This window comes from Zootoca vivipara, chromosome 1, assembly GCF_965207765.1.
Source record: "Zootoca vivipara chromosome 1, rZooViv2.hap1.1, whole genome shotgun sequence".
Lineage (NCBI taxonomy): Eukaryota > Metazoa > Chordata > Lepidosauria > Squamata > Lacertidae > Zootoca > Zootoca vivipara.
In genome coordinates this window covers 18779293-18794444 of record NC_142582.1, presented here as the reverse complement: position 1 = coordinate 18794444, position 15152 = coordinate 18779293, and the positions used below count along the sequence as shown (strand labels likewise).

Genomic DNA, 15152 nt, shown 5'->3' with positions numbered 1-15152 from the left:
TTAAATTCAGTTCTCCAGATTCCTGAATTCTTTGTGCCTATCATTTGGCTGCAGAACTGCATCACAAACTTAGGAGAGTGAATGCGGAAAAACAATGCAGGTTGCGTAGTGGCTTGCAAAATGTCAATTAGATTTGTTTCTCATTTAAACTTCATGAGACCCGTTCTAATTCGTTGTTTCTCTATCACATCTTAAAACAATTCTCTGCATACATGAAGGGTGGAAAAATGGACCTCGAGCTCCAGTGGCAACCCAATAAGGTTTCTGCCACTGTGTGCAGCATGTAGGGCTTTGTGGCCCACCTTCAGTTCATTATTTGCTGAAACGTGACCACCACTAAAAAACCTATGCTATGTTTCAGAAATGTGCCCTTTTGTTTTTACATGTAGTACATTACTGATGAATCTGAGGGATAGTTGTCACTTCTTTCTTTCTGGATCCATTATGAAATTTTTTATCCGTCATTCTGTACAGTGCAGAAATTCAGCAGTACTGGTGTTGCTCTGTACAGGATAAGGCAGGCAGGCATGCAGGGTGTAGAATTAAACAAGAAACAACTATCAAGGCACCCCACTGCTGCAGTCAGGTGCAAAGTTAGCAGAGATGCTGGTGGCAATTCCAGATTATGTTTTACCACGTTTGAAACATTCCATAAACCTGGATCTATACAGGCATCCCCAAAAGCATCTTACTTAGACAAGCAGAAAAATCAGAGCACCCCTAGCTCTTATAGTCCCAGTACGGCATTAATACTGACATCACTTAATGGTGACTGCACAGAGATAAAGAGGAAAGGTTGGGATGTGTCTGGCTGTAGATATGTAATCTCAGCCCTCCTGAGGGAATGGTCCAAAACCTCTGACCTCCCCAGATGCTGGAGTAGTGCTGTTATCTTAGCTCTTCTGCAAAGGCCCCCCTTGCATTACATTTGCCTGTACAGACACCTGATATTCATGGATATCTCTTGCCCTATATTGGGCACAGCTGTGAAAATGCACAACCATAATAAAAGAAGCTATCAAGCATCATATGCAAGGACAATGATATTATGGAATGGGCCAAAAGCCCCACAACCAGAATTAGGCACCAAATATTCCTTCCCTATCCCCACGAACTCAGGAAACTCAGCACACCAGCAGTTTTGTTCACGTACCGGGTTGCCAATAGCCCAGAAACGAAGCCCTGGTATGCTGTTTCTCGGCTTCCTTTAACAGCGATTTGATATGCAGGAACTCAAAGGGAAGGTTTTCAGGGATGGAACAAAACATGGAGATTCGTTAATTACTGCAGTTGAGGTTCTAGTTCAGAAGCTGGTAAGCCCATTAGAAATCCTATCACATTGGTGGCTGCTTCTTCCAGCTAGGGTTGCCAGACTCAATAGAGGACAGGACTTCTGTGCCTTTAATTGCCCTGCTCTCTTTTGAGTCTGGAAACCTTAAAGAGAAACCAGCAGACCCTTTGTTTAATTTCCAAGCAAAGGGTCTGCTGGTTTCTCTTTAAGGTTTCCAGACTCAAAAGAGAGCAGGGCAATTAAAGGCATAGAAGTCCTGTCCTCTATTGAGTCTGGCAACCCTACTTCCAGCAGAGCCTAGAAATATATTCTCAGCAAAGCAAATCTAGGTTGTGCATATTGTTTTGCAGTTCTTTTGGCATATGGTCATGAATACATATGAACACTAGTTTTTTTAAAAAACAAAAGCAATCATGACCATAGTAGCTATGGAGACATGATCCCAAACCCTTGAATCTTGATCTCAAATGACCTATAACGCATACATATAGACCGAGTATATCAATTTATACTTCAACAGGCATTATGGCAAAATCCACTACCGACCTGTTTTTGTCTCATGCCCATCTGATAACGGTGGCAATGACCTCTGCCTGGGGCTTTAGAAAGGATTAATGACTAACTGGCATTAACAGCCTTTGGATGTATTTCAGCCATCAACTCTTCCAGCTCATCATTAATCCTAGGAGATATGCTAGACACCATTCTGTCATTATTATTAAAACTTCATTTTTTAAAAAAAGAAGAAAAGAAATCCTCTGCACAGATGGGTGCAGCATAATTGGGAAAAGAATAATTGTTATTGTATATTGCGGGCATGCGTTTGCTGGGAACATGAAGTCTCATTATCAATAATGGGAAAGAAGGCTTTCAATGCTGAACCAAAAAAAGTGTGTGTGAGGACACTAGTAAACCTTGGCTCAGATAGCCCTAGCTCAGATGCTTGCCTCGCTAGCTCATCTTTTAACTTGGTGGAAGAGCTGGTCACCTCTCACGTGTAATAATATGCCATTATAAAGCAAGCCCTGGTGTACTTGTGAAAGTTCACAACATGAGATCCTTCCTTCTCAAGAAAAGAAGGGATATCCTATGAGCAGGGAACCTCTGTTGAGTTCAAGATGGGCGTTCGACTGCAGAAAATGTTTTATGGAAGTGATTTCCACTGCTTGGTTTAAACTGTGATGAAAACATAGTTAATCATTACCCACTGGTTTTATTGCATTTTACTGTTGTTAGCGTTTATTGTAGACTGCTGGAAAAAAAACCTTTGGGTGAGTCATAAGTCTGTGGTAGTGGTGGATCAAATGGGAAGAAGGAAACTTTGGAGGAGAGGGCAGCATGCCTTCTCTGCAACCATGCAAAAGGATCAGCCAGCTGAATGTCTAAACTGCGGGGGGGGGGGGGGGGAGATACGGAATTTAGCGTTAACACGGATACTCAGACTTCAGTGTCAATTGTTAAAATGCAGATTGTGTATTTTCACACAGAGGCAAGCAGAGCAAAATATGAATCTACAGAGTACAGTCTGAAGGTCCATTAGGCCAGCAACTTGCTGAAGCTAGGCAGGTCTGGATCTGGTCAATACGTGGATGGGAGACCATCCAGAGAACCTGGCATTGGTGCCAGCTTAGGATATCATTTCACTCATCAGATGATGTAGCCTCTAGTCCACAAAAGCTTGCACCTTTTCAGGGCACAAGACTCCACAAATTTTCCATGTCAGGAGGAAACATCTGCACTATGCTCATAAAGCCATTTTCGTGGAATGAAACTAAGCAGGCCAGACATTTTCTTTTGCCATACTGTCCCTGCCACTCCCCAAAGCACAATGCGCTCGGCAACATACATGACAGTGACAGACTTCTCCTTCTGAATGCCCCATCACACATCAAAGCTGGGTGAGGGGTGCTCACCACTTCTCTCACCCTGCGGCCTCCATCCCTGGTCCTTTTGTGTTACCCCTCCCTATGGATGCCTACCTCTTGTTCTTAACATCAGACTATCCTCCCAGCCACGCTTTCCTCATGGCAAGAGCAGACCTGCATTTAAGGAGGCAGGTCTGCAGCTGCCATGTCCAATTTGGGCCTGACAAACCAGGGCAGTTGGTCTTACACATGTAAGTTGCTGTCGTCCCCACCAAAAGTAATCACACAACTGTTTAGAAAGTAAAGTTCTTCTCTGTCTCTAGATCAGAAAAAGGAGGTGGTCAAGTTCATCACAAACAGGAGTAAGGTGCCTGAAGCCTACCAATGGCCTCCATTCTGAATTACATTGACATATGTCTATTTCCAGTTTTCCTGTTATATTTTACACAGGGTTAAGAAATGTATGCCACACAAAAGGATTCTTCCAGCGACAGTCTTTATAGAATACACTATACAGGCAGGATAACATTAACACATACAAATATTTTCAGTAGCTGCTGGCCTTGAACTCAGAACCTTTTGGGCTGTAGCTAGGAATGCAACCCTGCTATTAAAACATAATGTTCTCCAAAACAAAATGTTCCCCTCCCCCCCAAAGATACAGTCATACCTTGGAAGTCAAAGAGAATCCGTTCCGGAAGTCCATTCAACTTCCAAAACGTTCAGAAACCAAAGCGCGGCTTCTGATTGGCTGCAGGAAGCTCCTGCAGCCAATCGGAAGCTGCGGAACCACACTGGATGTTCAGTTTCCCAAAATAGTTCACAAACTGGAACACTCACTTCTGGGTTTGCAGTGTTCGGGAGCCAAAACGTCCAAGTACCAAGACATTCGGGATGCAAGATATGACTGTACTTGAAAATCACCCAGGCTGACTATGGGTCGTTGTCTCAGCAAGAGACAATATTCTGCTACTGTTAATCCAATGCCGAGCCTCCTCTCCCCATTATCTCTGTCCTTGCTTAGTGCCTGTTTTTGTTCCCTGGCTTCTCCTGCTCACACTATCAGGCTTGCCTATCTTACCCATTCCTTCTTTTCCAGACACCCAGCTTCCAATTCCCTGGAAAGGAACTCTTGACCCTAACTTGAACTCCTGGCACCATCTGAACTGCTGACCCATGTACCGGTAGTTGATTTAACAGCTTCAGTCAGTGCCTCTTGAACTTCACTTGCACGGGGTCATGATGCATAATGCTGACAAATTTATGGCAACGCTGACAGAAGCAAACAGGAACACATCTGTGGTAGGTCTTATTATGGACCTCAGTGATAACATTCCATTAAAAGGGGGGCGGGGACAGAAAATGAAAGCAGTACACTCATTTTGTCAACCCAGTTCTGAAGAAAGACGAGAATGAACAAGTTTATTTAGTGTTGTAAACAAAATGACAAGGGTCCCCGGTGTGTGGAACGCATTCATTATTTTATGAATAAGGAGCAAAATCAATGACTTTGTAACAGAATTTGCGTGACCAGTCAGTCCAAACCATACGAGTGCTGCATCAAACCGCCCAAATTGAAGTACAGTGGTACCTCGGGTTAAGAACTTAATTCGTTCTGGAGGTCCGTTCTTAACCTGAAACTGTTCTTAACCTGAGGTGCCACTTTAGCTAATGGGGCCTCCCGCTGCCGCTGCACGATTTCTGTTCTCATCCTGAAGCAAAGTTATTAACCCAAGGTACAACTTCCGGGTTAGTGGAGTCTGTAACCTGAAGCGTCTGTAACCCGAGGTACCACTGTAGACATTAATTGGGCTCAAGGAAGAGCCTGATGTCTCACATGACAGTGCAGTAAAACACTCATCACATTTCGTAACCGTACATATGCCAGATTAGAACTTCTTGGGGGAAGTGGAGATTGAGTAGTTGTGGAAGAGTGTGTGTGTGTGTGTGTGTGTGTGTGTGTGTGTATTGTTTATTATCATTTTTTTCATATCCCACCTTTTCCTCAAGGTGATCACATGCTTCTCCCCCCCCCCCCCACTCTTTATCCTCGTGACAACCCTGTGTAGTAGGCTAGTCTGAGTGACAGTGACTGGCCTCTGGTAGGGTTGCCATACACCATAAATTCCCGGGCATACTCTGAATACTGCAGTCGGAAGCAGTGCCCAGGCAGAAATTGACAAAAATGTCCGGGAAAATCCAGGCGTATGGCAACCTGGATTGGCAGGGTCGTTTTTGTCTATTTTCCTTTTCAAAAAAGCTCAGCAACTTTGGCCAAAAATAGCTCAACGATTTCACTTTTTGAAATATGGCAACCCTACCTAAAGTCACCCTTAGGTGACCTGCTTCGTGACTGAGTATTGTGGAAGATACTGGATCGAGATGACCTAATCAATCAGTGTCTCTAAGCATGCGGTCGCCTAGGAAACTCTTAAGGTATGAGTGAGTATGTTTTATAAATATATGTAACGTGTTTTTTTTTATTAAGTTACAGCTGTTACCTAAGACACAAGCTGATGGTTCTCCCAGGAAAATGAGAGCAGCTAAATCTTCCACTGAAAGACGCACTGCTCAGATGGGGAAACCAAAATCGGGAGGTACTCAAGGCCAGGTGGAACCTTATTGGCTCCAGGAAACTCCCTGACCACTTTTAGGGTGGCACTGCAGAGCAGTCAAAATCAAATCAGCAGTTTCTTCTGCTGGTATACAAAAACTCAGTACAAGGAATAAGGAAGCTGGGACCCCCACGACCACAACACACACTTCATGTTTAGCACTACATTTGTTAAATCGAACTGCCACGGGAGCTCCAAACTCTAGACAGAGCCGGGACAACCACTGAGGTGACAACCATTCATTCTTATAACAGCCCTGCAAATATAGAGATCGTCTTTCATACTTTCCATACTAGAAAACTGGAACCTGGGAAAATGCTAACACAGCCAGCCAGTGCATTCTTAAATGAGGTGAGATTAGAACCCACTTTCTCTATCCAAACAACACTTCATCCAATAAACTAACTGTTTTTCTCTTCCTTCCTTCCTTTCTTTCTTTGGGCGCATACTGTGACTAACAGTATCATCATAATGACTTTTCCTAATGCCATAAAGGACATGTGCTCTTTAGATTTCATCATTTAAGGTTCCAAAATTGCATTTTTGAACTAAAATCACTACCTCTGAATCTCTACAGCAAAACTCCATTTGTTTCCTTTTGCACTTGGCACATATATTATTAAATCATGTTCTTCTGAAAACTAGCGCCAGGCTTCATTTTTAAGCATCTATTGAGAGCAGTGTTTTACCTTAACGCAGGGTAATATATTTGAGGAGTTTCAAATGCATTTATTTGCTACATACTGTTTGGTGATTAAATATGATAATCTAATCTGGTTGCTTTGGGGGATAGGAACCAGCTTGAAATCAAATTTGTTCAAAAACTTCTTAAATGCAGATTTCATGTTGGCAATCAACAGTTCCTGTGCCATTTCCCTCCCTTCTCTCTTTTGCAGATGCAAAAGTGATGTTAAATACAACTGCTCAGTTTTGTATATATATATATATAAACCTTCATAGAAAATACCTATATTTTCAGAACCTTTTTTTTTACAGAAAACATCCTTTCATTAGCAAGCATTGCCAAGAATAAAACACTTATAACATTGCTTCAGTATATATATAGGGGGGCATTACTCTTGCTTCTCAAGTATTTCCCCCGCTAATTTGCAGCATTCAAAAATTGAGAGTTAATTGGGGGAGGGGGAAATATCTAAACTCCTCTGCCTAAGCACATACACATGTTAAAATGGAAAACTCCCATTCGTTAGTCAAGCAATGCCAATTATATATCAAGAATACATGAGCTCAAATATAGCAAAAGTAAAAAGAACAAGATTCAATTAGAAAATAATGCTGAGCCTGCCGCCGCCCCCACCTATATGAAATTTCAAAAACTTACACTGTAGTGTTCTTATCAGTCCAACCCAGCAAGCAGCCTTAAAAGTGCATTTTAGATTTTGCATCCATGCTCCATTCTTAATGATGTGACTGTTCAGGCACATGGTCAAGTAGCACTCAGCTTCTCCCTTAGTGATGTACGAGAGGCGAGCTCTGCTGATTTATCTAGTCTTTCTGCTGCAGATTAGCACTAATGATTCTGCCTCTGCATCCTACCTTTCTTTTAAGCGAGTGGCTCTGCATTATCATTGGCAATCCAAATTAGACAGCCAATACAGCATAGATTTCTCTCTCTCTCTCTCTCTCTCTCTCTCTCTCTCTCTCTCCACCCACCCCATCCCCTATGAAACAACTGATAGGCATACAAGAAATCACACTGTTTGAATGTATGTATTGATTCTCTCTTCCCATTTCCCTGCTGGTAAAGAAGTCACCATAGGTGCCCTCCCCCTCCTGCAAAAGAAGGTTGCTGTGGTTCGAAGGTCTGTTTGCGATTTATTCTTCTGAAATATATTTAGCCTAGACAGATGGTCTGGGGCGAATAATTTGCATGCAGAAACTCGGGAATCTTGATATGTGTAACTCATTGATAATAAGCATACACATTCAGATTTACTATTTGCTCAGTGTAATAGTGTTTTGGGGAAACCGGATACAAAGTGGGTCAAGGCTTTAATGCATTTAACGTCCATTAGCGGCCATGAGCTCGTGCTCATAAATAGGTTTTATTTAATTACCGTACACTACACAGGATGCATAGGTTACACATTCACTCTCTCGCTCAAATCCATTCCTTTTGCCCTGCTCGCTTTGGAACGTCTGACGTTTTAAAGTGCGCTGCAAGTCGCTCTTCTTAAGAACTGTCCTCACGGCTGGTGTTTTACACTGAGCCTCCGAAGATGCCAACAAGTTTACTACAGCAATTAGCAAAGGACAAAGTGAATGAACTGCTGCTACGTTCTTCCAGGCTTTCGAGTAATCAAGGACTGTGCTAGCAATAAGGGACCATATTTTATTCATGATGTTTTCAGGCCAAGACACCACAAGTTGTTGTTGTTTTTTTAAAAAAAAGTTTAAAATTTTCATAAGCACTCTCAAACACTCAAGAAATAGAAAATGCCCCACAGCTTTTATTCACTTAAAAATCTGAACAGCCTGACAACTTTGCTCCCTGTCTAAGTCAATTCGTATCACGCTTCTGCCCAGTTTAATTGCTCTACATCCCCTCCTGCTATGAATCTGAAGCTGAAGGAAATAGACCTGCTCTGTGAATAACAGCAAATGTCCAGTTGACACAAGATGATCTTCAAGGCATCAGTGGTGTTGTATGAACTCTTGTTCATACAGAGAGCTAGTGCAGTGCTGTGGTCAGAGTGCAGGACTAGGTAAAAGGTAAAGGTAAAGGACCCCTGGATGGTTAAGTCCAGCCAAAGGCGACTATGGGGTTGCGGAGCTCATACTGCTTTCAGGCCGAGGGAGCCAGCGTTTGTCCACAGTCAGCTTTCCGGGTCATGTGGCCAGCAGGACTAAACCGCTTCTGGTGCAATGGAACACTGTGATGGAAACCAGAGCGCACTGTTTACCTTCCCATCTATTTATCTACTTGTGCTGGCATGCTTTCAAACTGCTAGGTTGACACAATCGCGGGGATTCGAACCGCCAACCTTCTGATCAGCAAGCCCAAGAGGCTCAGTGGTTTAGACCACAGCGCCACCTGCATATACTTGCTTCTATTGCACTATAGATCTGACAATGGTCTCAGCAATTCCTATACACCTCCATTTTGCTGACATAAGTACCAATCTTCTTTCAATTATGATGGGGCGCTGAGGTGGGAGGAGCCTAACGTTTCCTCGTGGAATTTTCCAAATGAGACCCTATTAAAAGCTGCTATTTGGCCTGTAAGTGAGGAGGAGAGAGAAACATTCAGTGGTTTAGACCACAGCGCCACCTGCATCCCAGTGTTGGATTAAGGCTTGGGAAACCTCATTCAAGTCCCTCACTGTGTGATCTCGGGCCAGGCTCTCACACAGCCAAAGCTACCTTGCAGGGCGATTGTTGCAATGATAAAACAACAAATTCTGTCTCGAGCTCCCTGGAAATAAGGCAGGATAAAAATGTGTGTTAAATAAATAAATATACATTTAAGAGTTGAGAAGATCAGTGCTGCCTCAATTATTGCATGTAACAATCTTGCCACACAAAAATTGCAAAGAATTATCAAAATGTTAGCTTTTCAAAATGCACCATGAAGTGATTCTATTGTTGTTGTTGTTGTTGTTGTTGTTGTTGTTGTTGTTGATGATCTTTCAACTTCCTCAAATAGTAACAATAAAAAGATTAAGCACCTTTTATCCCAATGCTAGAAGAATCTTATGAATGTACAGAAGGATTTCCTCACTCCCGTCTTGAATTACAGCCTCTTTATTCGGCAGATTTCCAGCAAATGACAACAACTAGCAATGCTGCACAATTCTAGGGGCAGGAGATTCGGCGGAACACTGTAACCGACTGAGATTGCTGGGGAGATGTTAGCTTTGGCAGAGTAAGTTATCCAAACAGAAATTAGTTCTGGCCACGAGAGGGAAGGGCGGGGGAAGAGAAATAATTTCTGCTCTTGCAGCAAACGTGTCATGGGATCTGTAGTGGCTGGAAGCAAAGAAGATCTTCCGTTTTACAATCCCTTTGAAGATACTATTAAACAGCAGGAGTGGCAGAGCACATGGCTGCCCACTGTTTCATGTGAGACCCACTTTCCCAACTTGTTTGTCGATTGTGTCCCCCCCCCCCAGCCCAGGCTTTCTTCAAAAAAGCCGAAGGAAGCTCAGCTTTTATGGGTCTATTCTGTACCTAATTCCTTTACCAGGCATCAGGACACACAAGATTTCCATGTTGCATACTTGAACTCCCTTATCTAGACTGAAATGCACAGTAGCAGATGGCAGGGGAGGCCTATGGGGCTTACCAGAAGTTAGAATGGGAGGGGCACAGTGGCGGGGAGGTGGGTGCTGTCTGAATGCACCAATGAAGAAAATACAGCATGTTGGGTAATGTGTACTTGAAATATACTCGGAGTCGAGAGTGAATTTCATGCTCTTTATTCAGCTCATATTCATCAAGGAGAAGAAGAGAAGACGAATGGCTCTTTTCCCAAAACCATCTGCTTATATACATTATTTACACAATGGGCCTTGCGTGATTGGCTACTTCAGGGCTACACCTGTGGGCCAATTATATTGTGGATTGACTTCTGCCTGCAGCCTGATTGGCTGCTCCTACAGGCCAATCAGGTAGCAGATTCACTTCTGCCAGCCGCCTGATTGGCTGCTCCAGCAAGCCAATCAGGTTGCGGATTCACTTCCACCTGGAGTTGGATTGGGTAGCTCCCGCTGATTCTGAATCCTATTGTTCTAGGATTCAGCTCAGTACATAACAGTACTCAAGTAAGCACCGCTGCTCTCCCCCCCCTCCATGTCGGTATTGGAAATCCACCTGAATGCTAGCACAAGTGCAGAATAAGCATGCTTAACTGCCAACCTAGCAGTTCAAAAGCACATCAAAGTGCAAGTAGATAAATAGGTACCACTCCGGCAGGAAGGTAAACGCTGCTCTGGTTCGGCAGAAGCGGCTTAGTCATGCTGAGCTTTGAGGCTCAGCGGGGATTCAAACCTCTCTCTCCAACACAACTGCCGCAGAGCACCACAGTGGCTTTCACACCCGTTTTTACAATAACTGAAGTGCCAAGAATTATAAGCTGCCACATCATTTATTTAAAAGCAAAGCACCACTAGAAAGATTAAGAGAAATCACAATCACCTTAACTTTAACGTTGACAGCAACAACCGGACTACAGTATTTCTGTCCCTTGAGTCATTTGATTTGCTATTTGCTAAATTCATAATTAAATATTAAAATGAGTCACTGGTGGCTTTGATATTCTGGGGAAACCAGCATGGCATCCAGTTTGAAATGCAAACTGACTTCCACAAACATTCGAAGAGGGCCAGGATAGGAGGGTATCCTATCCCCACTTGCTACAGAAGGAACCTCTTCCCATTTGCTCACGAGTTTTGTGTACATACTGTGCAGATGTTTGGTACGTCCAACATGGAAACGGGACCACACTTGCCAAATGGGAAATTACTCAGGGCAAAGTGGGTAAAGCGAAACATGCTACCACATCTACTGTAACTAGCATATTTTTCCGTGTATAAGACTAGGTTTCCCCCCTAAAAAATAATGTCCAAAATTTGGGGGCATCTTATACACGGATAGATCTCTCCCCATTTTCTTAAATCGAAGTCCCCCATGGGGGGGGGGTCTTATAGACGGAAATGGTATCATATATTTTTAACAAAGAATGCCTTCTCTGCCAACAGGCATAGCTGCCAAGTTATCCCTTTTTTAAAGGGATTTCCCCTTATGCTGAATAGGCTTCCTCACGAGAAAAGGGAAAACTTGGTAGCTATGCCAACAGGTAGGTAGCCGTGTTGGTCTGCCGTCGAAACAAAATAAAAATAAAATAGAAAAATTCGTTCCAGTAGCACCTTAGTTGGTCTCTAAGGTGCTACTGGAAGGAATTTTTCTATTTTATTCTATTCTATTTTTATTTTGTTTCTCTACCAACAGTATTGTTGTAAGTTGATGTAGATGTTCAATTTTGTTGTTCTGCATGGGACAATGACAATAAAGATTATTGTATCGTATCGTATTGAACCCCACCAACAGAAGCAAGCAACGGAAGCAAAATGGTGGTAAACCGCCAAAACAAAGAAACAGCTAACAGAAAATAAAGAATAAAGTGAATAGAGAATAATAAATAAAGAGTTGGGAAACTGGCATGCTTGCTATAGGGATTAAAAGGCCCAGGAAGACCAGGACTCAAATTCTTACTAAGCAAACAAGTGGCCTGGGCGTACCTCATCCAGGAACTGACCTGGCCCACATGCAATTCTATGCCAAACCATGGACCAAACATGCTGGTTCCTGGGGAGAAGATTGTGGCTGCTTTTTTCCCTCCTCCAGTCCTGCTTTTGCCATGCTGCTATAAGCTAAGCCATGGTTTGGCCGAGCATTACATCCAAACCCAGACTCATTGGCTGGAGTGACATAAACAATGAGTCTGGGTTTGGATGTAATGCTAAACCATGGCTTAGCTTATAGCAGCATGGCAACAGCAGGACTGGAGGAGGAAGAAAGCAGCCACATTCTGTAGCCCAGATTTGTTCTATGGCTTATTGCTCATGGATTGCCTGGAGGACAACCATGGTGTGTTTTTTTTTTTTGCCCCCCACCCCGACAATCCATGAGCTTGGTTTAAAGTGTCTCCTTTGAATTTGGCGCTTTGAAATAATGCTGAGGAAATTATGCTTCCTCTTTGCAGTTGGAGTAAGTATATCATTTGCTCATTTATTTTATTTTTTAATTTGAATTTTAGTTAAAGAAATTTCTAGGCACAACAACAGCAAAAATTAAATTAAATTAAAAGCATATGGGACAGCATATGGGAAGGAGAAAGCAAGCTGTTGTGTGCAAGAGTTATGCATTGCTTATGTTTTATTTAATCTTATTCCATCCCACCCACAGCCAACAAAATGTACAGACTTGTGCAGTTGTGAAGCAGGAAGGCCTGAAGCATCATGCTTTGTAAATTACCAGGATGATTAAAAGAAAAACCCAATCAGAAAGCATTGTGGGAGTCCTGGCCATTCCTGGCCATTCCTGGACACCTCTCAGCTTTGTTATCACTGCTCATAAATAGGTGGAAGTGGAGACCCAAGAGTTCCTGATCAGCTGCATAAATGACAAACTTGGGAAGCAGACAGAATTATCTTGTGGGTCACCTGGCCATGACAGGTGAGGAGAACCCCTGTGGTAATTTTTATCTCCTCCCATCCCAAATTCATATATTCGGATAACATACCTGCTATGCTAAGAACTGGACAAGTTTTAGTCTGTCTCAAAGCTTTAGCAGCTGTTTTCCTGTTTGGGCTGCTGCTGGTATTTCTCTCAAGGTGTACACAACACCCTGACATCTGATATAATGAAGGGCGGTATAAAAATGCACAAGATAAAGAAAGTCAATTATTCCTGATACCCTTTTTTTTCAGTGATAACAGCACTTAACGTAACGTGAAGTCTGCCACAGAGGTAGGGCCGTCATTAAGGAAGAATAGTGATACGATTCCCCTTAATCAATGGCTTGACATGACAACATTGTCAACATATAAACAGACAGCTTATAGACTTTCTTTGGATAAATACAATGATATTTGGAATGAGTTTACACAGAATATATTAGGTTATTGACATTTATATGTGCATTAGGATAATAAGAATATACACACCTGTAGAGTAATATATGGTAATTTAACAGCATTTATTTATTTCTTTTCAATCTCATTCACTTTTCTCACTCTCTTTTTATAAATGGAATTGTTCTAATAAAATATTAATATAAATATTTGTGTTACCTCCAGAAATAAACCAATGGCATAGTGCCCATTGTCCTTGGGCTGCGTCCTTACTTTTCATACATACGCATTTCATCCAAGAGAGTTAGCTCTCGAATTGGTGCTATGCAAATTGAGGTGAACCCTCTTTTCTTAAGATGTTCTTGTTTGTTTGCTTTCCATTAACAGTAATGGCGTAAGGATCGTTTTATTTTCTCATCCTTCTCTGGAGGCAGCATGAGTCAAGGCTGAAGTGTGGAAAGCAGTGCAGAGCTCCCCATCACAAGGCACTGGTGAATTTTTTTTGTTTTTTAATCATAACTATCAGGGTTTTTTTTTTGAAAGGGAATCATCGTCAGCCAATAGGATCAACTGGATCAAGAGTGCTGTTTGGAGCTGGAGAACACACCATGGTTGCTAATGGAGATACTGTAAACATGAATGATGCTACGAAAAACAGAAGGTCGGCGCAGCAGGGTCTGGACTAGGGATTTCTAACAGAGAATTCTGACCACCTTCACTAAACTACAATTCCCAAAATTCTCTGGGTAGGTCCTGGCAGTTATAGTGATATAGGTAAAGGTAAAGGACCCCTGGACGGTTAAGTCCAGCCAAAGGCGACTATGGGGTTGCGGAGCTCATCTCGCTTTCAGGCCGAGGAAGCCAGCGTTTGTCCACAGACAGCTTTCCGGGTCATGTGGCCAGCAGGACTAAACCGCTTCTGGCACAACAGAACACTGTGACAGAAACCAGAGTGCACAGAAATGCCGTTTACCTTTCCTGCTGCGATGGTACCTATTTATCTACTTGCACTGTTGTGCTTTCAAACTAGGTTGGCAGGAGCTGGGACAGAGCAACGGGAGCTCACTCCGTCGCGGGGATTCGAACCGCCGACCTTCTGATCAGCAGGCCCAAGAGGCTCAGTGGTTTAGACCACAGTGCTACCTGCATATACTTGCTTCCATTGCACTATAGATCTGACAATGGTCTCAGCAATTCCTATACGCCTCCATTTTGCTGACATAAGTACCAATCTTCTTTCAATTACGATGGGGCGCTGAGGTGGGGGGAGCCTAACGTTTCCTCGTGGTATTTTCCAAACGAGACCCTATTAAAAGCTGCTATTTGGCCTGTAAGTGGGGAGGAGAGAGAAACATTCAGAAAGCGCATGGGCAAGTGGCGTTGAAAACACTGTGGGGGTTTTATTTTGGCAAAAGGAAGGAAAGAAGCTTCCTACTCCTTTAAAATAGGTTTGGTGTGAGGGGCAGTTGGAGCTACACCCAGGTACTGCCCTGAGGTGAGAGAAAGAATATGGAAGAATAAGGAGGACGAAAGCCTAATTCTGAAGACCACCAAGAACCTGAACAATGAGAATTTTGAGGCTCTAAAATGAGAATTTCAAACTGATAACCTGGCAACATAGCTTCAGTTCATGGAGATTTCCCTCAAACAGAAGCTGTAAACTCTGGAATTGTGGTGGGCTTCAAACAGATGGAGAAATTGACCCATCTGAAAGAGGTGCAGAGAAAAGAGTTTTATAATGAGCTAGAGACTTAAATAGTACTGAGAGAAGCCGAGATGAGAACTA

The 15152-nt window shown here is 42.8% G+C and overlaps 1 protein-coding gene across 4 annotated transcripts in view; it reads right to left on the bottom strand.

Annotated features, from left to right (window-relative positions):
- Window positions 1-15152, bottom strand: part of RAPGEF4 (Rap guanine nucleotide exchange factor 4) — a 150950-nt gene that overhangs the window by 98942 nt on the left and 36856 nt on the right. The window contains exon 1 of one of the 4 annotated variants that reach the window (XM_088658969.1): window positions 7114-7439. The exons of 2 other annotated variants lie outside the window; for them this stretch is intronic. The gene's annotated coding sequence lies outside the window, so the exon portion shown is untranslated. Of the gene's footprint in view, window positions 1-7113; window positions 7440-15152 lie in introns of those variants that run through there. One more of the 4 variants, XM_035135217.3, reaches the window with a different exon arrangement.